Source organism: Eublepharis macularius, chromosome 1 (assembly GCF_028583425.1).
Source record: "Eublepharis macularius isolate TG4126 chromosome 1, MPM_Emac_v1.0, whole genome shotgun sequence".
NCBI lineage: Eukaryota > Metazoa > Chordata > Lepidosauria > Squamata > Eublepharidae > Eublepharis > Eublepharis macularius.
This window is the reverse complement of record NC_072790.1, coordinates 184,372,873-184,395,913: the sequence shown is the minus strand read 5'-3', so window position 1 is coordinate 184,395,913 and position 23,041 is coordinate 184,372,873. Positions and strand designations below refer to the sequence as shown.

General features: G+C 39.2%; 1 protein-coding gene across 2 annotated transcripts in view; it reads left to right on the top strand.

Moving 5' to 3' along the window:
* Positions 1-4,664: 4,664 nt before the first annotated feature.
* The window catches only part of DISP1 (dispatched RND transporter family member 1), a 197,898-nt gene continuing 179,521 nt past the window's right edge, over positions 4,665-23,041 (top strand). Inside the window, exon 1 of one of the 2 annotated variants that reach the window (XM_054983478.1) lies at positions 4,665-4,777. The gene's annotated coding sequence lies outside the window, so the exon portion shown is untranslated. Of the gene's footprint in view, positions 4,787-23,041 lie in introns of both variants that reach the window. The other variant, XM_054983487.1, reaches the window with a different exon arrangement.

The window sequence follows — 23,041 nt, the reverse complement described above, 5'->3', positions numbered from 1 at the left end:
TGTCCGCTATGACCCCATGATATTTTTCGCTCTCAGTCTCAACAAGTTCAGGACCTATTAACAGGTACTTAAAGTTGGGCTTTTTTGTTCCAGTAGTTTCAGGTGGGTAGTCATTTTGTTCTGCTGTAGAACAGCAAGATTTGCGTCCAGTGGCACCTTAGAGATCAACAAGATTCTCAGGAGCTTTAAAGAGTCAAAAATAGAAGAGTCCAGTAGCACCTTTAAGACTAAACAACTTTATTGTAGCATACACTTTTAAGAACCACAGTTCTTTTCGTCAGATGCATTTACTGTTTTGCGACTACAGACTAACTCCTCTGGATTAAAGAGTCAAAACTTCCTTCTTTAGACACAAGTAAGAGTGGAGATCCTTGAGCCTTCATAGCCCAGCCAGAAGGTGGGAAGGGTATAGTAAGGAAAGCTATCCAGCTGCAAAGGTGCAATGCAGGTTTAGAACAGAAACTGGCATCTGTAGTGAGATAAGAATACTATGTCTGTTCAACGTGGGTGGCTGGGTGGGTTCCACTGTTCTGAATTTGTGAATGAACTCAGTTTCAGCAATCTCACATTGGAATCTTTCCTTGAAGTTTCTCTATTTGAGGACAGCTACTTGTAAGTCAGTGTGGAATGTCCTTGCTCAATATACATCACCTTACACTTAACAACATTGTACTACATTTGACACACTGCTGCCCAGAGATTCTCCTGGAGCTTTTCATAATCAGCCTTGGTTTTCACCATCTTGAATAATTTTGTGTCATCTGCAAACTTAGCTGAAACATTGTTCACTTCGAGTTCTAGATCTCTTATGAACCAATTAAATAGCCCTGGTCTCTTTTGTTAAATCAGATTTTTATTCCATAAGAGGACCTGTGCTTTTATCACATGACTGCTAAATTTACTCAGGAGTCTTTTGTGAGGTATCTTGTGAAAAGCATTTTGAAAGTTCAAGTATATAATGTCTACCATGTCACAGTTATCTACATGTTTGTTCACTTTCTCGAACTCCAAAAGGTTGGTTAGGCAGGACTTCTCTTTGCAGAAGCCCTGCTGATTTTCTCTCAAAGTAGGCTTTATTCCTCTTATATGCCTAATAATTGTCTTTGATCACAGTTTCTACTAATTTGCCTAGAATAGACAGACTAACTGGCCTGTAATTTTCCAGGTCCCCTTTGGACCTCTTTAAAAAAAATAATGTAATATTTGCTATTCTCCTGTCCTTTGATACAGCGGCTGATTTTAGTGACAAGTTACATAGTGACATGTTGTTAGTCGAGCAACAATTTCACATTTGAATTCCCTAAGAACTCTCAAATGTATGACATCAGGACCTGAAGATGTTTTTTTTTAATTTCCCCAATAGGCCTAAAACTTCATATCTCATCACTTCAATTTAACTCAGTTCTTCAGACTCCATTCCTGAAAATAGTTGCTCTGACCTGGGTTCATGCCTCACACGTTTTCACAGTGGACACTGACACAAGCAATTCATTTATCTTCTCTGAATCTGTGTTCACTGTGGAAAGTGTGAGATGTACCCAGGTCAGGGGCAGAGCATCATGGCCTCTTGACCCTCCCCCCCATGTCTTTTATATAAACTAGAGCATAGTGAAGATCCACTCATTGCATTGGAAGAAGTGGATGCTTTATGACACAAGCTTATACTAAAATAAAATTCTGTTAGAAAGAAAAACAAGCTGCTGTGACTTGTGATATGGTAGAACCGGTTAATCCCAAACATTTCTTGGATTAATCAGGATAGAATATCTGTCCGCATCCGAAGCATCTCAGGTTTGTTGCGGGAGACAGGTGCCATTCGCCCTACAAAACTCCCGGCCCCTCACAGGAAAGAAAGCGAGCCCATAAATGCGGTCACTTATGCCAATCACGGACCCCACTCCCAGTATAGGCCCCAAGGACATGGTCCTTACCCAGAACCACGGGGAGGGATCCTGTGCGGGAGGAGCAACAGCTTCAACCGGGGACGAGGCCCTAGAGATTACCGCCAAGGTGTTTCCTTTGCGCCCGCCCCGAGTTACGGCCCTCCTCCTCTGCAGGGCCCCCCGGAACCCCGGAGACAGGACATGTCCTTGGCCTTTATTTGACCAGTTTCTGTACCATGCATCTGACGAAGAGAACTTGATGTATTGTCGAAGGCTTTCATGGCCGGAGAACGATGGTTGTTGGGGGTTTTCCGGGCTGTATTGCCGTGGTCTTGGCATTGTAGTTCCTGACGTTTCGCCAGCAGCTGTGGCTGGCATCTTCAGAGGTGTAGCACCAAAAGACAGAGATCTCTCAGAGAGATCTCTCACTGAGAGATCTCTGTCTTTTGGTGCTACACCTCTGAAGATGCCAGCCACAGCTGCTGGCGAAACGTCAGGAACTACAATGCCAAGACCACGGCAATACAGCCCGGAAAACCCCCAACAACCATCGAAGAGAACTTGATTCTCGAAAGCTTATGCTACAATAAAATTGGTTAGTCTTAAAGGTGCTACTGGACTCTTTTTGATTTTGCTACCACAGACTAACACGGCTAACTCCTCTGTATATGATTGAGTTTCCCAAATATACCAAAAAACACTAATAAGGTACCCCAAGTGCAGTCACAGTTCAGTGGTTGAATTTTGTTTGAATATTATGACATGATAACTAATGTTTTGCATGTAGATAAGTTTGTGTATTTTATTTCTGTGTGTTAATGTTGTTTTGAATACTGATTGTTGTGGGTTTAAATGGAGGCTTCCTGAAGTAAAGAGGAGGGGGGTGGATGGGTGAATGGAGTGTTTTGTGATTGGATGGTAACTGTATCTGGGGGGTGGAGTAAACTGCAGTTATTTGTCAAAGTGCTGGGGGAAAATGTTCATTCTGTCAAGTTCAGCGGATCTGTGTGGAGTTCTGAGAGTCAGGCAACTGTGTGTGAGTCTGTCTCAATCAGTGTGTATCTCAAAGAGAGGTTATTAGGTCAGGCAAGCTGTATGAAAAAGCCTGAGTGAATCTGTGTTTGGGTGGATGAGAGGAATGCTTGTTCTGTTAGTCAAGATCTGTGTGGAAAATTAGTCTTTGTGACTGGGTCTGTGAATATACCTTTAAGAATAACTATTTTTGAAACCACCAAGCTTATGAACCTATTTTGAAACCAATACACTTAAAGACACTCTGCAACCATAATGCTCATATACTTATAAATACATTCTACTTTTGGTTAAGCAAAAAAGATTTCTTTTTTACCTCACAGCCACTCCCAGACACTCTCCGTTCTGTTATACTACCATCTATAACAAAATTTTCCTATAATACCAGTTAAACAGAAGAGATCTAGGGCGAAAGCCTTTTAAGCCACACAGACAGGGTAAAACGCTGGAGGTGGTGGTTGCAGTGCAATTCAAACCCCGAAGTGAAGATGTTCTCAAGGTAAAAGCCTGGGTAAAGTCTATATGTATGGAGAAAAAAGAAATGTTGGTTGTGACTAGAGCCCTCTTGAGGTAAAAGTTTAAGGTAACATAAGGAGAAGCGGTAATAAAGGTCCAAGGCAAGGCTGGTTAAAACAAAATCATTATCATTTCTCTGTTAAAAACTGACAACATAGTCATTGCAAGTTTTATTTTTTAGCTGATATATAGTGTGTGTGCTAGAAAATCTATTTGAATCTTGTTTCAAATTTTTGATTCTTGTCTCAGGTGTATATTCCTTATGTTGTGAGCCTGTACAGTCAACAGACAGGGAATGGGAAGCAATAATCTATTATACCGATATGTGGGGGAATAGTTTAAAAATAGGACTATGAAACAGTTGGCATTTTTCAGGCAAATAGTGTGATTATCCCAGAGTATTTTTTCATATGTATTGGTTCTGATGAGAGATAACTTTGAGTTGTTCTATTAACATTAAAACTAAACTCAAATTTGTCAGTTTTTGTCAGTTTATTAGCTTTATTTCACTTATCAAAAAGAGACTAATGTAACATAGAATCAATCATCATCTTAATGACAAGTGGGTAATTAAGGAGGTATCTAAATTGTCAGTGTAAAAATGAAAAATATTACATTAACTAAGACCACAATCTGCTAGTAACTTGGCATACACATGTGCTGATCCCTTTATCAGTGACCAGAAGCATAGCTGTTTTTGCATCTTGGTCCTAACTGCTGCATCTTGAAAGGCTGCTGATCGATTTCAGTTGGAAATTCCCAATAGCTGTACTCACCATCAAAAGTATTAGAAACTTATTTGCTTGGTTCTAAAAAGTGGGTTTTTTCATAGCTAATTTAATATGCAAGTAGTTATATCATCAGAATTGCTGTCAGAGTTTAGTAGTTAAGAGTGTTGAACTAAGATCTGATAGACTCAGGTTCAAATCCCTACTCTGTGTCCTTGAGCCAGTCACATACTCTCAGCTTAACCTACTTCACAGAGTCTTTGCGAATATAAAATGTAGGAGAGGAGAATGATGCAAGCTGTTTAGGAACTCTATTGAGGACAAAAGTCAGGGAATAAATGAAGTAAATAAATGAAGAACTTGTTTATTTGAATTTATCTGCATCTTACAAATAAGGTGGTTTGTATTTTACTTTTTTAAAATGTATGTTTGTTTTTAAATGTTCAGCTTCTTTTGAGTATTAGAAGCGCTAATGAATATATGATTGTCTGTCTTTTAGGTACAGAGAAGCCATCTGCTGAGGTGCTTGCTATTGCCTTAAATTATTTAGTGGAACCGCTTTATGACTGAAGAGCTGTGTATTTCAGCCAGGATAAGAATTGTGACATTGACAAAAAGGTAAATGATGTAAGTTTCTGAACACAGCTATTTAAATGTTACCATTTTGTTAGTAAATTCCCAATCATAATGGGAATATGTATGAAAACCCAGGTGTGGCTAACTCTGTGAATAATGAACAGTGTGACAAGAAACTGGCCTAACCCTAGCCCATTTCTTGGCTAAACTTTGGTTCAGGCTTCTCAGGCCACAAAAGAAATATCTGGGAAACTTAGTGAAACCGAGCTAGCTGTTCCCAGAGAGATCAGCTTTAGATATGGTGTTCACAGAACATAGGTGAAATCATCAAAGACAGAGGCTGGAGGGAGGTTTGTCCCCTGCCTTCCATCTCATTAGAGCTCAGGTGGCAGCTGGTTGCTCAGAATAAGGAACATGTCTCAGCTGCAGAGGGGCATTGTCATGTGTTTAGCAACATCCTAGTTGGGTGTCACCCAGTGTTGCAGATGACATGGAATAAGAATGGGATTTTGAATTAGCATTTTGCTCTTGGCCATCTTGTCTTAGCCACCTTGCTCTCAGACTACCATCTGGCTTGAGTGTTGGCTCTTGGATATTTGGACCAGCAGTTGGATAACTGTTGGCCCTGAAGTTTTGTTTTGTTTGTTTGTTTATGTCATTTATAGTCTGCTTGCCTCACTATGACTCAAGGCGTATTACACAGTATGAGATTAGTACAATGTGTATCAAGTACATTTCCATACAGTATCAAGGACATTTCCATAAACAATGCCATAGGGTAAATAGATACAAGTTTTAAAAGACATAGCATTAGCAAGAATCTGATACAAAGAGAAGAAAGTACTGAAACAGAACATAATCACTTTTAGAATTGACGGTAGACAATTTAAAGCACAGGTAGTACATAGGAGTACATATTTAAAGCAACAGATGATATGTAAGGCAACCTAATGGTGAAGTCTATGGTCCCTAACTCATTAGCAAAGCATCTGAGACCCCAGCCCTACAATACTGCCTTTCATTTGAGTAAAAAGCCTTTTTGAATAATTCAGTTTTTCATCATTTATGGAAAGCCAGGAGAGTGGGGGCTTTCCTGACCTCAGGCAGGTCATTCCACAGGGTAGGGGACCACCACAGAGAAAGTCCATGTACGGGCTGCTGTTGATTTCTCCCATGTACAGCCTGTCACTGCAGGAGACGCTGTTCAGATGAGCAAAGCTGCCATAGAGGAACATAGCGAGGGAGGCGGTTCCGCAGGTATGCCAAACCAAGGCCATGAAGAGCTTTGTATGTAATAACCAATACCTTGAACTGAACATGGTAACTGATAGGTAGCCAATGGAGTGACTGTAGGATGGGAGTGTTGCTCCTGCTCCTGCTCACTCCTGATAACAGTTGAGCTGCAGCATTTTGCACTAATTGGAGCCTCCTAGTTAGCTATGTATAATGCATTACAATAGTCAAGCCTTGATGTTACCATAGTATGGATCCAAGTGGCCAGGTTGGCCGTGTCAAGATAAGAAGCCATCTTCCAGGCAAGAGTGAGGTTGTAAAAAACATGTTTTGCCTGCCTTAACTTGTTTTTCTAGTATTAGCGCTGGATCCAGTATAACTCCTAGGCTCTTAACTGAGTCAGTGAGGGTCAAACAAACTCCATTGAAAGTGGGGAGTACAATATCCTTCAAGATCTCTGCCTTCCCAACAAGCATCATTTCAGTCTTGTCTGGGTTCAGTTTCAATTTGTTGTTTTTGAACCATTTCACTATGGCTGTCAGGCGATGATCTGAGATTTCTACTGCATCCTGTGGGGACCTGGATAGAGTTGGGTGTCATTGCATATTGGTGACTTTCATGGTTTGACTTGACAAGGTACCATCTAGATTATTAGGCTGCAGAAACCTGTTCAGTATTTTAGGTTTTAATAAGGTAGATTTTATTTTTTTCCTGTTTCACAGAATTTCTATATATGTAATCTTTTGCACAATTGTTATTAAATATATTGGTGCTCTCAAGTCAGAGTTGACTTATCGCGACCCCAGGTAGGGTTTTTATGGCAAGAGATTATCAGAGGTGGTTTGCCATTGCCTACCTCTGCCACCCTGGTGTTGTTGGAGGTCTCCCATCCAATTACTAAACAAGGCCAATCCTGCTTAGCTGCTGAGATCTGACAAGATCAGGCTCACCTGGGCTATCCAGGTCTGGAATAAATATATTAATTATACTGTTAATTATACTCTTATATGGTGTTATTGAATGGGGCTTCAATCTGAATCCATTGTCCTGGTTTATTTGGTTTAGCTACTGGTTAAATGGTTTTATGGAACTCAGTCTGCTGGTGGTTGATCTTTCAGGGCCAACTTCCTGATTAACTCCTGGCATGGCTAGAAACTTTGTTTCCTTGGTCTCTGGGGTTAGGGTTACTTAAAGGAAACTGGTGGTAGTGTTCTACCCTGAAGTGCAAGGGTGTTTGTCCCCCAGAAGAGTGTTTTGTTCTTGAACCCCCACCCTCACAGAGTTTCTCTTTTTGATTTCTCTCTGCTACTCTTGGTCAATGTTGATCAAGGTAATGAGTTGCTGTCTACATCTACAATATCCATTTATATCTCTGGCATCCACTGTACTTTCTACCCCAGATCTGGTTCCATATTCCTACCCAAACCTCTCTGTTTTAATTATGTCTCTACCATGGTCTCTCCATTTAATCATGCATGTGTTCTTTACTCCTGAATGCAATAGAACTTTGTTTGTTTGCATTCGAATGTTACATTTAACCATGGTTAAGGAAAAATGCGCACAAACTTAGCTCATTGCCAGGCTCCTGCATGCCTTACTCCTCTCCCCTTCTGGTCTTGAGAATTTCAGTTAAACATTAATAGTGAAACCCTAAGCAGATTTACTCCAGTCTAAGCCCATTGAAATCAATGAGTTTAGGGGACTTCCAGTTTGGGATCCATGGAGGTCTAATGCAGCTCTAAGTGCAGAGCTGACCGGGCTGCCGTTTCAGCGGCCAGCGGGGCACAACTAGCCCGCGGCCACCTGCTCTCAGGCGGAGAACAGGCAAAGAATGCTCAAGAACCTCAGGGCGCGTCGATCTTGGGCGAGGGGGAGTTCTGCACTAAGGACTCTCTCTCTCGTCCCTTGAGGTCCCACCCTAAGACAGGTCGGCTAAAATCTCTGCGGCAGAACCGGGGCCAGTGCGGCTGGCATAAGATCTACATGCCCAAGCTTCAACAGGGGAAAAGAAGGAGGAAAAGAATTTGAGATCGAAGCAGTGATTACAACCCAGAAAGACGCTTGAAAAGGTAAAGATCACTATCTCTCGAATCGGGATGGATTGCTTAAAGTAACGAACTTTTAAAGTGAAATCTTAAACTGCAACAGACGGAATATAATGAGGGGAAGACTCGGCAAGAAATAGATTAGAAAAAGGACTAAGTTAAACGAAGTTATTAAAGAAATTGGACAATTGTTTTTCATACCTGTGGTCAGAAAGTGATAGCAGGCTGTGAGAAAATTTCTATCATTGCGAGAGCTGCAGTGGAGAGACGGGAAACAGGAAGTGCGTCATAGTGATAGAGCTGCTGGAGAGAGACGACCCTTATTGGAGGACAGGAAGAAGGGAATCGCCATTTTTGAAAAGGGAAGGACTTTGACTTCAACAGGAGAGGAAGTAGGACATCTTGGATTACAAAAAGACTATAGAAAAACCGTAGAGAAAAGACGCCCGACATTTTGGATTTTTTAAATATCTTTTGTTTTTTTTAAGAATCGGGACATTTAAATTAATTTAAAGGGACACAAACTTAAACGCCACGGAGTTAAGGAAACGTGCAGACTCGTGGGAGCGAGGTAAATCAAGCCCCACGATGTCGAAAAAAGAGTGGCAAACGGCTATTGAGAACCTGGATAAAAAATTTCTTGAAATGTTAAAGGAATTGAAGGAGACAAAACAGGAGTTGGTGAGGGAAGTTAAAGATGTCAAAGAGACAGTAAAAAATGAATTGGCAGAAGTAAAGAAGGGAATGGAAACAATACAAAATGACTTGCAAGCAGCGCAGCAAAAAGTTAATGTTGTTGAGAAGGTGGTGGAGAATCTTACAGAGACGCAACGAATGGATATGAGAGCGATGAGGGGAAGGATGGCAGTTGCGGAGAGCAAGTACATGGAGAAGCAGCTGAGGTTTCGAGGTTTGCCGGAAATAGATGGAAAGACAGCACAAGAACAGGTTATAGAGGTGTTAGCTGAATACCTGGGAAAGGAGGAGGAGGAGGTTGTGGCTATCCTTGATGTGGTGTATCGAATAAATTCCAGATTTGCGACCCAGAGGAAATTACCAAGGGATGTGATTGTGCAATTTACGACAAGGAACTCAAGAGAAATGATAGTGAGTAAGCAGTTTCAAGATCCATTGATAGTTGATGGCAAGACGATTATCATCATGAAAGAGTTACCCAGATCGGTGCTGCTTGATCGGAACAAATACTGTCTTAGTTCAGAATTTGAAGGACATGAAAGTAAGATACAGATGGGAATTACCGGAAGGGATATCCTTTGAATTCGGAGGAGTGAAAAAGCGCATCAGATCTGAATTTGAGATGGAAAAGTTTATGAGAGACAATGAAAAATACTTACCAACAACAGGGCTATGAATATGGAGTGTAAAGTATTATCTTGGAATGTAAATGGACTTAATTCACCTAATAAGAGAAAAAGTATTTTCCACTGGCTATTAAAACAAAAATGTGATATTGTATGCCTGCAAGAGACCCATATTAGAAATCAGGATGTAAAATATCTTAAATTGGGTAAGTTGGCCAATGAGTTTGTAGCGGCCTCAAAAAAGAAAAAAAGGGGAGTGGTATTATACATAAGAGAGGAGCTACAGCCAAAGTTAATGATTAGAGATGTGGAAGCCAGATTTATAGCAGTGGAATGCATATGGAATTTAAAGAAAGTGTTGGTGATTGGAATTTATGCACCAAATGGAGCAAAAGAGAGCTTCTTTGAGGATCTAAGGAAGCAATTAGATGAACTTTCTTATGATCAGATAATCCTTGCAGGAGACTTCAATGGAGTTACAAATTTAGAACAAGATAAAAAATCAGTAACTGCACAAAAGAAAAGAGGACTATTACCAAAGACTTTTTTTGCATTAATGCAACAGGAAACTTTGGAAGATGTGTGGAGAATGCAGAATCCCACAGGTAGACATTATACATTTTTCTCCGCAAGGCATTCTACCCTATCACGAATCGACATGATCTGGGCCTCAAAGGACTTAGTGCTTTGGACTAAGGATGTAGAAATAATGCCCATGGTAGGCTCAGATCATAACCCAGTAATGTGGAAGTTTGGAAAAAGAACTAAGAGGAAAGGATGGAGAATAAATGAGGATTTGTTACAAGAGGGAGAAAATATGGAGATGTTGAGAAGGGAAACTAAGTTCTTCATACAGCACAATATGATTCGAGAAGTACCAACCAATAAGGTATGGGATACATATAAAGCAGTAATTAGAGGCATACTAATGGACTTAAATGGAAGAGCTCGAAAGAAAAGAGATGAGAAGAGACAGGAGATTATGGAAAAAATAAAAGCAAAAGAAATACAATTAAAGAAAAGACCAGGGAAAAAGAAAATCTATCAAGATATTAAAATCCTTCAAGAGCAGTTGACGGCAATGAATAATAAAGAATTGGAATGGAATCTTAAAAGAATGAATCAAAAGTCATTTGAAGGTGCAAATAAACCTGGGAAATATTTGGCATGGCAACTGAAGAAGAGAAAGGAGAAAAAGACAATTAACAAAATATGTGAGGACAATAAAGTGCATTTGGAACAGACTGCTATTAGTAGAGCTTTTTACAAATCTTACGCTAAATTGTATGACAAAAAAGAAGTGAATAAAGATTCAATAGCGACATATTTGGCGAAAATTAAGCTTCCAGTAATCTCGGATGATTGGAGAGCTAAATTGAACAGTGAAGTAACAGAGGAAGAGATAAGGAAAGCAATACAGTCAACAAATTTGGGGAAGGCGCCGGGACCTGACGGACTTACAGCTAAATTTTACAAGGTAATGGTCAATGAGCTGGCATCACTTTTAAAAGAAGTGATCAATGGTGCTTTGAGAGATCAAAGAATTCCAGATACTTGGAGTGAAGCTAATATATCATTGATCCCTAAAGAAGGACAGGACTTGACTAATGTTAAAAACTATAGACCTATTTCCTTACTTAACAATGACTACAAGATCTTTGCGAAGGTCTTGGCAGAGAGACTAAAGGGATGGTTATCCGAAGTTATTGAGGAAGAACAAGCAGGTTTTTTACCAAACAGACAAATCAGAGACAATTTAAGGACAGTTATAAATACTATTGAATATTACGATAGGCGTTGTGACAAGGAGGTTGGTTTCTTCTTTGTAGATGCTGAAAAAGCATTTGACAATTTGAACTGGGACTTTATGTTTGCCACTATGGAACAGCTACAAATGGGAGAAAGATTCATAAGAGCAGTGAAAGAAATTTACAGAGACCAGAGTGCAGCAATTGTGGTGAATGACGAGTTGACCAAAAAACTGACTATTGGCAAAGGTACTAGACAAGGTTGCCCGTTGTCTCCACTGTTGTTTATCTTGGTTTTGGAAATTCTAATGATACAGATTCGAGAAGACAATGCAATCCGTAGAATAAAGATAAAAGATTTTTCCTATAAGGTCAGAGCATTTGCAGATGATATAATGTTAATTGTGGAAGATCCAATTGAAAATATGCCTAAGGTAATAGAAAAAATCAAAGAATTTGGAGATTTGGCAGGTTTTTATGTAAACAAAAAGAAATCAAAGATACTGTGTAAAAATATGACTAAGTTAAAACAGCAGCAATTGATGGAAGTAACAGATTGTGAAGTAACATATAAGGTGAAATATTTGGGAATTGAACTGACTGCAAAAAATATAGATCTATTCAAGAATAATTATGAGAAATTATGGACTCAAATAGAGCATGATTTGATTAAATGGAATAGATTGAACCTGTCATGGTTGGGAAGAATTGCAGTAGTTAAGATGACTGTGTTGCCAAGAGTGATGTTTCTGTTACAGACAATACCAATTATTAGGGATTCTAAGCAGTTTGACAAATGGCAGAGGAAAATATCGGAATTTGTGTGGGCAGGCAGGAAGCCTCGAGTGAAAATGAAAGTATTACAGGATGCAAAAGAAAGAGGTGGAATGCAACTGCCCAATTTGAGACTTTATTATGATGCAATTTGTTTGGTATGGTTGAAAGATTGGATGAAGCTGAAAAATCACAAATTGCTGGCCTTAGAGGGATATAAAAAATTATTCGGATGGCATGCATACCTATGGTACGACAAAGTAAAAGCAGACTCTATGTTTTTGCACCATTACATTCGGAGAAGCCTCTTCACAATTTGGAAGAATTACAAAGATTACCTACAAGAAGGAATTCCCTCCTGGGTGGTTCCATATGAAGTAATAGATCCGAGAACGGTTGACAATGAACAACAGTGCTTAACATATAAGGAGATAACGCGAATAGAATCTTCTAAAATAAGAATAAAGACGCAACAAGAGTTGTCTCCAAATTATGACTGGTTTCAATATAGACAAGTTAGAGATCTTTACTACTCGGACTGTGTGAAGGGAGGGATAAGAATGGAGAATTCAGACTTAGAGAAAGTAATTTTACAAGTAGATAAAAAGGAAATCTCTAAGGTTTACAAAGTGTTGTTAAAATGGTACACGGAAGATGAAGTAGTTAAAGTGCAAATGGTGAAGTGGGCTATAAACTTTAATAAAGAAATAACAATGGAGGCGTGGGAATACTTGTGGAAAAATACATTGAAGATTACGACATGCACCAGTATCAAAGAGAATCCCTATAAAATGATTTACCGTTGGTATTTGACACCAAAGAAAATTGCGCTAGGGAATTTGAATACGTCTAATAAAAGCTGGAAATGTAAAAAGCATGAGGGATCTTTGTATCATATGTGGTGGACTTGTGAGGTAGCTAGGCAGTACTGGGGGGAAATAATAAGAGTAATGAGTGAGATTTTACAATTTCAAGTTAATAAGAACCCAGAACTCCTGCTACTGAACTTGGGAATGGAAGACATTCCAGCACAATACAGGACATTGTTATTTTACATGATAGCTGCAGCTAGACTTTTGTACGCGCAGAAATGGAAAGTACAAGAAGTGCCAACTATTGAGGACTGGATTTATAAATTGCTGTACATGGCGGAGATGGATAAAATGACAAGAAAATTGAGAGACCTTGACCCAGGACAGTTTAACACGGACTGGGAGAAGCTGAAACGATATTTGGTGAAAAAATGGGAGGTGGGAGGACTGTGGCAGTTCGAAAATTACTGAAATATAACAGAAGGAGAGGGGAGTGACTATACCGGGGGGAGAGAGTTAAGTGAAAAAATTCTAAGCAATTATTTTATTTGATTAGTATGAATAGTTGGGTATTAACAGTGTTATTATCATAAGGATTATAAGGATAGAATTTAATTAATTTTTTATGCTAGTAGATAACTGTACAATGGAGAATGAATATACATTAGCATACAGAATGTGGGTCTAATTGATAGACTTATGCTGAACGTGTACATGAATTGTTTATTTTTGTTGGATAGTTTTATAATGGAGAAATTAGTTAATTAAAATGGACAAGATATGTAAAAGAAAGTAAAGAACAACATATAGAGTATAAGTCAAACTGATTTATAATAAATGTATGCAATGTTTATAGAAGTATTTGAAGATGCATAAGGAGGGACAAATTGTTTGTCCCATTTTGAAGTAATTAGAAAGAGTAAGATAGAGTACAGACTATCAAAAAGATTATTATTATTATTGAAGAAGATAAGTTAAGAGTGTTATACTTTTACCCATTTGGGAAGGGAATTGTAGATAGCACTATGTTATTACAGATAAGCTTAGAAGAGTTTGAAAGTATATTACAATCATAATAAGTTTGAAATGAGTAGAGGGTGAATAGATAAGGGGTTGGAAAACTGTTGGAAGTCAACAAAAGGGGGGGAAAGGGAGGGGGTTAGAATTGGAAAATTTAAGGGAATGTGAGTGTAATAAATTTTATATGTGTCTAATCCAATAAAAAATTTTATAAAAAAAAAAAGAAATCAATGAGTTTAGACTGGCGTAACTGTTTAGGATTTCACTGTAATTCTGTTTATTTGTAACACAGGAATGCAGGTATGTAAGTTAAGAAGAGTTGGGCTTTTGTTCACTAATTGGGATTCTAAACCTGTATTAGGCCTGGGGCAGGGAGAGGACATCCTATTTAACCCACACACTTGCATTCATCTGCCATGGGTAATCAGTCATTGTTCAGCTGTGGTATTTGGCATGAGGAAGGAGAAGGGCAAACAGATCAGTCCCTATGCAAAAGAATAAATGAGCACAAAAGAGATTAAAAATGGAAGAATTCAGAAAACGGTTATCATTTTAGTCTTCTGTGGCATTTTCTTGCTGATCTAAAAGCCATTCTGCTACAAAAAAATTCAAAAGGAGAATACAATAGGAAATTGCTGAATTAGCATTCATCAATAATTTCAGTACTGTCTCCCTGGGGGTCTTAACAAAGACGTGACAGTATAAGTGCTGATAGCTTAGCACATCCTACCACTTACAGATGTTAATTAGTTCAGCTGTATGTCTTCACTCTTAAATTAAATTTGTTTATCATGTTTTACCCTGCACTAGACTTATTTTATATTAATCCCACTTTGCTTCTCTATCAACAGTTGGGAGGGGGTCTCACCTGCAGTAAGTGAATTTATTTTTTTAATAGATCGTGTTTTAAATTGCCCCCCCCTTTCTGCTGTCTGCAGTGTTGAGTATAAATATGTTTGCCCAATGGCTGACCACTTCATAAATCTGAAGAAGAGAGTGCTGACTCATGAAAGCATATTTTGGGATAAATATTAGGCTTTAAAGTGCCACTGAACTCCTACTTTATTCTCCCTCTTAAGTTTTCTGATGGTACTAGGACTTGATGCCTTTGTTGTGTTATGAGGGTTCATACCTATGGGGGAGGGTGGGGAATAAACACCGTGTTATGGTATAGAGCAAAGATAAAATGGTAAGCTGAGACTTGCCACTTCAAGGCTTACTTCAGACATGAATTTGCTAAGGGACCTTAAACAAGCAAACTGCTACTTTATGCTCCCCTTCCCTCATTAGCAATATGGGAGTGATACTAATGTACTGCACAGATTAAGGTAAACATCACTATGGTGATTGTGAAGTGCTTTGCATTACTATTATTAATAATTCTCTACTGTCAATGTGCATAGTGCTTTGCAAAGAGTCATCTTGTAATCTGCCCCCAAGAAATTCTTACAATTTAAATCCGATATGAGATAAATTCATGATATTTTGTGTTTATTTCTGTTCAGATTTTGTGTGTCAGCACCATTGCATTTGAGGAGAGCTTTTCTTGAAACTGCCAAGAATTTTAAATGTAGTGTAGTTAAATTGCAAAGACTAAAGATTTTGCCAGATTAGGAAGTACTATAATTATATAAAAACAGGTATATGCGAAGAGTTTGTCATTATTTAAACAATGGGGTTCTCAAATTCTACTCAGAGGATGTCTGTAGAACAATGGGTACTAGTTTTCTGCTATGGTACCATCTGATTCTATTGAAAGGTTAATGCAGATGTTTAGAGACTTGCAATGTGATCCTAAAGCTTTCTACATGGAAATAGCACTGAGTTTAGTGGGACTCTCTTCCTAATAAATATTCTAAAGAGTACAACTGTACATTTTTTGGAACCAGCCTTCCATGAGAGATTGCTGTGTCTGCAAAACTTGTTCCTGCTTGCTCTCTAATGTGTTACATTGACTTCAGACAAGCCTGCACATTATGCATGCTTCTTTGTCTGAAACAGCTCTTAAAATATAGGTTTTCACTTTGGCATACATTTGAACATTGTTTTGCCTGCACTGCTTTTATGGCTTGAAAGCTTTTTTAATTCAAGGTAACATTAGGCAGTATGTTTAAAATGTCTGTGACTTATTTATGGCCTTTAGTTTTTGCATTCCCAAAGTGAATGCAAAATGTAAGCAAATGTAAAGAACAGTATTTTTCAAATCATTTGGCTGTTCTGAAGCAAGCACATGCCTGTGTTTTTCAGACAATACTGATCCTTACCCTACATTTTGATAGTTTGTTTTCAGGGTTTTGATTGTGTGTGTTTTATTTCAAGTCAAGCAGCACAAAAGAGAAGCTATCTTAATGTTGGTTTGTTGAATACTAGAGATAAAAGACAGACTTGGCATTTTGGTTGGTTAGACCATCCTCCCAAGACATAAAAGGCAAACAGTGTTGCCGATGACTTGCTTTTTATCTCCACACAAGAGCAGTATGTGGGGATAAGAACTGAGATAGCAGCAACACAGTTTGCCTTCCTGCTCCCACCTTGGGGCTTCCGGAGGCCCAGGAAGGACCATTCCAGTGATGGGAAGACCCACCGTGGCAGCGGAAGGCCTGGCGGCTTGGCAGTGGGGAGGGCTGCACTGCAGTGCCAGACTTCTCCATCGATACAGCAGCTTCCTCGAGGCCTCTGGTAGGTCTGGCTGCTCTGGCCGTGGAGGCAGTAGTGAGGCCTGGTGCACCGGCGCAGCCCTCCCAAGGCCTTGCAGCAGCTGCCACCTTGGTAGGAAGGCCCAGCATGACGGCAGCCCCGAGCATGCCGGGGTGATGCAACAGGCCCTGAAGTGCTCCTGCACTCTGCAGTGGCCCAATTTCAGCCTGTTTGAGGCTGAACTGGGCCTGTTTGGGGCTGAAGTCGGGCTGCTGCGGAGCTCAGGAGCACTCCAAAGCCCATTGTGGCGCCCTGGCAGCATTCCTGCGCTCCACAGCAGCCCGATTTTAGCTCCAAATAAGCCTGATTCAGCCTCAAACAGGTCAAAATTGGGGCTCTGTGGAGTGCAGGAGAGCTGCTGGAGTGGCGCAACAAGTTCTGGAGTGTTCCTGCTCTCTGCAGCAGCCCGATTTCGCCCCCAAACAGGCCTTATTCAGCCTGCGTAGCACAGGAGCCGATTGTAGAGCCCCCCCCTTTTAAAATGGGCTTGGTTGCTAGTCTTAACCTTGATGAGCTGCTCTGGCATGCATGGGTATTCATTCTCCCACTTGTTTTCTACTTAATTTCACCTATATAGGGAATTAATTGAGGCTTGTTGACACTTGAACACACTGACATTAGCTTGTTGTGCAGGAAGAAAAGTAAATTACGGATTATATTAAAAAGAATGTTCATAAACAAGATCTAGACTATGTTCATGGATAAAAAAAACTATAGTATTTAAATAGATGGGCTGGTTTTTAGATTAGGAGAGCTATTACAAGATGAGGATTGCTCTATTTGTATTGTTTAACACAATAGTAACTTTATAAATTTTGTAAGCCCAAGTATCCCTTTAAGAATGGCTGTATTCACAGTTTTCTGCAACAGTGATATATCCAGGATGGAGATTGGGGAGGGATCTGCTGTATGAACTTAAAGTAGCCATTCACATAACATTTGTAGTTCTAAGTTTGTCTTTTGCTTCAGAGGAAATAATCTGTAATTAGGTATATTAGGCCTCAGGTACATGGAGTTCATGAATCTTCTAAAGCTCTTACTAGACCTTCTGGAATGCAGTGATTATGGCAATTTGGCAAGCTTCATATGAGTCCTGTTTTCTTTCAGATCCCCGTTATTTGATTTATAATACCCACTAGTCATTTAGGTTTTGGTGGGTTATATAGCCTTATAAAATTGCATGTTGAAATCTAAACAATAGATAGAAAATATAAAGTATCTCTTAAAAATAAAAACCTTTACTTATCTTAACCCTTAAGTGCTTGTTCAAACAGAGATTACTTCCAGAATATATTTGAGCTTTTGTGAACTCTAGGAGGAAGAAAATTCTCAATCATGGTGGCAGCCACTGAGGCCTACTTCTTACAAGCAACAGATGAGATGGTAAGACTGTTTCTGTAATTCAGACTGTAGCTCACATAATGGAGTACTTGCCCACAAGGCTGGGAAAACAATCCTTCTTTCTGAGATGCTAGCTTTCTGTTTACAAGGGGATATTTTTATACGGGGGAGGGCTCATACCTGTATTTTGAAGTTGTATATTCCAGGCATTTTACCATCTCATCAGCTGTTTATGAAAACTAAGTCTGAGATTCTTTGCCCTTATTTAAACATGCTGTGATGGTGGTGCTGTTAAGATGTACTGTATGATGTTAAAAGCAGCAGTTCAAGATGAGGATGAACAGAATAAAAGATGCAGAGCCCATGTGGCCTCCTGACTCACATCTTAACTCAGAAAGTATTTCTTAATATATAGAGCTCCAAATGGTGTATCTAAAGTATTGTGAATAAAACTCTGCCCATGAAATGGAAATCTCATCCACTTCCTCCTCTTGCAGTCATTACACCCCAGAGTTCAAGAGAGCCCCAGGAAAAGCAGTACATCCAATGTAGATGCTTGTGGTGGAGGTGGTAGTGGGGAAATCAGCAAAAATAACTCTGCCCTCCACATCCAGGTTGGCAGGCATCCCTTTTTGCTAGTAGCAAACAGGTATTGTATCCTCAAATCTTTAAACTAGAACCATTTTTACAGAAAGCTCAAATTGAAAGGATATTTGTTGGGGAAAGAATGAAGTTGGATGAATTAAGTAGTGATAATTGCACACAAACTTTGTGTTTATAATAAAATCTGCATTTAAGCAAATATAGATAAGTGCTACTTTTCAGTGCTACTCTTCAACACTAATCTAAACAGGGTTTTTTTCTGGGGAAAGAGGTGGGGGAACTTATTTATTTATTTATTTCAAATTTGTATTTCGCCCTCCCCGCAAGCGGGCTCAGGGTGGATACCAACATATTAAAAATACAATTAAACTCTCACCCAGGTGAACTCCTAGCAGGAAGTGGACATCACTTCCAGGAAGTGATGTCATCGTGCACGGTGTAGCCACCCCCCTGGAGAAATAAAGAGAAAGGAAAGAAGGAAAGAGGGAGGAAGGGAAAGAAAGAAGGAAAGAGAAAGGAAGGGAGGGAGGGAGGAAGGGAATGAAAGGAAAGAAATGGAACGAAGGGGAAGTAAGGAAGGGAGAGAAGAAAGAAGGGAGAGAGGAAGGAAGGAAGACAGACAGACATGGAAAGCCATGGAAAGAAGGAAAGAGAAAGGAAGGAAGGGAAATGAAGAGAAGACATGGAAGACATGGAAAGAGGGAGGGAGGGAAGGAAAGAAGGAAGGAAGGAAAGAAAGAGAAAGGAAGGAAGGATGAGAGGAAGGAAGGGAAAGAAAGAAGGAAAGACATGGAAAGAAGGAAAAGGGAAGGGAGGGAATGAAAGAAGGAAAGACATGGAAAGAAAGGAAAGGGAGGGAGAGTGGGAGGAAGGAAGGGAAAGACATGGAAGGAAGGAAAGAAAAGAAAGAAGGGAGAGAGGAAGGAAGAAAGACAAAGAGACATGGAAAGACATGGAAAGAAGGAAAGAGAAAGGAAGTGAGAGGGGAAGGAAGGAAGGGAAAGGAAGGAAGGACATGGAAAAAGAAAGGGAGGGAGGGAAGAAGTAAGGAAGGGAAAGAAAGGAAGAAGGGAAAGAAGAGCCATCTAGAGAAGGGGGGAGTTTAAATCATGCTCTTCTCCACTCTTGAGCAGCATGGAGCCCGATTTAAACTACCCTCCTTCTCCAGCTGACTGGTCACCTCCAGCTGAGACACGTGCTCTCTTTGGAGAGGTGCCGGAACACCATTCTAGGGCATTCCGGCTGAAAAAAAGCCCTGAATCTAAAAATCACTTATATGAAAATCTTTTTTCTCAATCACTGTTGGACACAGCTCTGAAAGACATTTAGGGTGGAATCACACAGCAGAACCGGATTAAAACCCATAATGGATTTCCTTATTGTCTTAGATCTTGTGCCAAAAATTCACTGTTTTATATCTTCAACAGCTGCTTAGAATACTGTGCCATTCCTAAAATGTTATGGAAGGCAGAAATTGATTGCAGTGGCTAAACCTGGCAAACTTCTGTATGACCCAGAAATCTATTGCAGTTTGTTTACTGTACATTTTTCTGTGACATATTGTGGTTGATCTACTTCAGCCCTAAAAACCGATATCTAGGTGAGGCCAGGTACTTTTGCATGGGTTATTTGATGGACTCAAGTAAAATACACGAGCAGAGGGTTTTTTTCTAACAGTATGTGATATGTGCTATATTGTCTTGATACTGAGCTTTAATTTTCTGTGCATGCAACTCGAGTATTATGATGAATCTTGTGAAACATTAGCGTGACTGGAACTATGCAGGTAGTTCTGCATGCCCCAGGTTTCTTTGAGCTTGTTATTTTCATATAGAAGCCTCAATGCAACACAAGCTAAAATTAACACCTACTGACAAGAGACTTCTGGCTTTGATTGAGATTCTGAATTCTAACCCCACTGCACAAGTCTGCTATGGATCAGATGGACAGTTTTCCAGCGTAATGTCACTACAGCAGAGAGTGCATCAGGAGTGCATGCTGGACCCTTTATTGTTTAATTTATATATTAATTATATGATTTCTGCTGTTTCCTCCCAAAATTGCTGCTCTCCATCTATTGCTATTTGCTAATGTTAAAGTTCCTATTTACTTTTTGCTGATGATGCTGTTCTCCTATCAAGAACAACAGCAGGACTGTCCTCTGATAAACACTTTTGTCTCTTACTGATAGTAAGAGCCTGATAGTTAACTATCAAAAATCCAAGCTTCTTGGGGGCGTGGCGTCGGCGCAGAGAAGAATGGACGCTTGTTGCTAGAGCTCCATTCCTCCCCAGCACAAATCCCTGCTTTAAAACATCACAACTAAATGAAAATCACTCAGAGTATGAAAAAACAGTCGAATGAAAAGAAGCAAAAGGTAAAAGCTGTTAAAAACTTAAAAGAGTTTTTTTCGGGTCAGGAGGCAGCAGCAAAGCTGGTAAAGAAACAGGAAGGGGGAGACAAAATGGCGGCTGCAACTAAATGCACAGAAAATAATTAACTCTCCCAACAGCAGAATGACGTTACAAGCTTAATCCAGCAGATGGAGCAAAACCTCCTTAAAAAAATGACAATGCTATCAAAGCAATTCACAGACCAATTTGCTGAAATGAAAATCGAACTGAGTAAAGCAATGCAGGATGCCAAATCTGCTATTGATATCCGCAATACTGTACAGAGCGAAGTTAAAGAAATACAAAAAACAAACGTAAATTTTCAGGAAAGAATAATAAAGCTGGAAACGGCAGCGAGTCAGAGGAACATCAAATTTAGGGGATTCCAAGAGAATATAAATGTAAATGAAGACCTGTCTGCTTTTTTAGCTTCATGGCTACAGACGCAGTTGCAGATGGAGGAGGAGGAAGATATAAAAATAGAAAATGCATACAGAGTGGGGATAAGAAATAATGCAAAGAGAGAATTTCCTAGGGAAATAATAGCTACAATCCCGGATGGGAATATCAGAAAAAAGATTTTTGAAACAGCCAGAGCCAGGGGAGGGCTGGACTTTAAAGGCACTCAAATATTAGCCCTTACAGACTTATCCCCAGACGTATTGAACAAAAGAAGAGACTTAAAAGGCGTTACTGAAGCTTTAAGAAATGCTAAAGTCAACTACAACTGGAGCAACTTAATTCTGCTACAGGTCAAACATAAAGATAAAATCTACAGAATATCAGTCCAAGAGTCAGGAACAGCATTTTTAAACAAAGTGGGACTTGAAACCTCAATGGACGTAGAGAAGAATTCACAAAAAAGAATGCCAATAGATTTATCCCCGCATAAGAACAGTAAAATTCTGGTCCGCTGGAACTAACTGATGGAACTTTGTATGGAAGAAATGAAATGCAGGTTGTGAAAAAATGGAACAACAAAAAGAATTTCTAACAGGGATTTGGGGGGAGGAATAGGAAGGTATAGCATCCAGCTCTTATAGTTACTTTCTGTTCTTGGGTTGGTAAAATACCAATAACCTGTGAGGTGAGTAATCACAGGTTAGATAGAACAAGATTGTGTGTAGGTTAAATAAGGGGGGAGGAGAGGAAGGTAAGGGGGAACGGGGAAGTGGGGAGGGGAACAAAGAAAAGGGGAGAGGGAGGAGGGAGGTTTAATAGGGAAGGGTAAATTGTAAATAAAAAAAGAGAAATATATATATACAAAACTATAAGTACTAGTTTATAATTGAAAAGGAAAGTTTGGATAACCAAGAAAGAGATTACACTTACTATTCACCACGACATAAAGTACACACTAGAATAGACTACATACTAATATCACATGGACTAGTCAAAAAGGCAGTAAATCCAGAAATAGGAAATATTGTGTGGTTGGATCATGCTTGGATGAGCTGCATGTTTTCCATTAGATGTGACACTATAACTACAAAACATTGGACTCTCAATAAAGACTAAACTAGCAAAAAGATAGAGCAATTTATAGCCCAGTACTTAAAAGATAACAATGAAAAGGACACATTGGCTCATATGAGATGGGATGCACTCAAAGTAGTTTTAAGGGGCCAAATTATCTCTTTGACAGCTCATCTAAATAAACGAAAGAACACAAAACCAGTTATGGATAGGATAGGACAATTGGAAGCACAACATAAAAAAACGGAGTAAAAAAATTTATCGGGCACTGCTTCGTGAACATAAATTATTAGAAACCATAGAATCCGGTCAAATAAAAAAAACCCTTTTATATTTAAAGCAAAAATACTGGTATAATACACCCCAAAATTTAAAGATTTTATCATGGAAAGTAAAAGAAAAACAGATGTCAAAACAAATAATAGCAATAAAAAACACAAAAGGAAAAATATAATACAAGCCAGAAGACATAACACATAGCTTTAAAGAATACTATAAAAAACTCTACACATCAAAGAACCCAACTGAAGACCTGATTAAACAGTATTTTCAAAACCATAAACATTTTAAAAAACTTACAGAAATGCACAGACAGATATTAGAAAATCCAATTACAACACAGGAAGTTAGAGAAACAATACAAAGACTAAAAAACAACAAGGCAGCAGGACCCCGGATGCAGAATTCTACAAGAAATTTCTTAATAACATTCTAAATTCTTTAACAATGTGACATTGGGAAATTAACCTTTGAAAGAATACCTTTGCCTGTTTAGAGGATCTTGTCATTGGTGATGCAGTCATGATGGGGCTTGAAAAAGCAATGTGAAACAGGCTGTGATA